Source organism: Cornus florida, unplaced genomic scaffold (assembly GCF_030987335.1).
Source record: "Cornus florida cultivar Cherokee Brave unplaced genomic scaffold, ASM3098733v1 CherokeeBrave_3.0.0_Hap2_Chr11, whole genome shotgun sequence".
Classification (NCBI taxonomy): domain Eukaryota; kingdom Viridiplantae; phylum Streptophyta; class Magnoliopsida; order Cornales; family Cornaceae; genus Cornus; species Cornus florida.
This window is the reverse complement of record NW_026775581.1, coordinates 31,118,041-31,118,803: the sequence shown is the minus strand read 5'-3', so window position 1 is coordinate 31,118,803 and position 763 is coordinate 31,118,041. Positions and strand designations below refer to the sequence as shown.

Sequence of the window (763 nt, the reverse complement as noted above, 5' to 3'; positions counted from 1 at the left end):
TCACAAATGTTGCATTAACTTGCTCAATGGGTTCATTTTGAATTTGTCCATGAGGACAATTAGAAGTAGAATAAAGAACACTAGAACAAGTCATACATGATTCATTTTGAGCTCTAGGAGAATGATTAGGAAAGGAAGACACTTGATTCGCCGAGTTTTGATTGATCAATTGATCAAATTTTTGAGATAAAGACTTCATCTCGGCGGTTATATCATTTGAGTGGTCAACTTGATGTAAGCCAACACTCTTCCTACCTTGAGAATTTCTACCATTCCTAGATGACAATGTTCTATGCAAAGAGTTTTCACTCATGCTCTCATAAAGACGCCACACGTCTTCCTCTTGTCGGTCTATATAAGAACCTCCCATTGAAGCATCAACCATGCCTTTATAATTGTCCGATAAGCTTTCAAAGAAGAATTGGACCAATTGCCATTTAGGCATGTCATGGTGAGGACACTTCCTAAGCAATTCATTGAAGCGTTCCCATGCCTCGTGGAAAGTTTCTCCCTCCCCATGTGTGAATTCCCTAATTGCGGTTCTCATAGCATTGGTCTTCGAAACCGGATAGTACTTTTTCAAAAATTCTTGTTGCATTTCTGCCCAAGAAGTTATAGAAAAAGGCCTAAGGTTGTTGAACCAATACTTTGCCTTATCTTTAAGGGTGAATGGAAAAAGTTTCAGCCTTAAAACTTCTTCCGGCATGTCCGTGTATCAAACGGTAGAACAAACTTCAAGAAACTCATCCAAATGCTTGTAAGG

General features: G+C 38.9%; 1 pseudogene; it reads left to right on the top strand.

The window, feature by feature from the left end:
- The first annotated feature begins 443 nt into the window (after nt 1-443).
- Nucleotides 444-542, top strand: LOC132287491 (small nucleolar RNA R71; annotated as a pseudogene).
- The last annotated feature ends 221 nt before the right edge of the window (nt 543-763 follow it).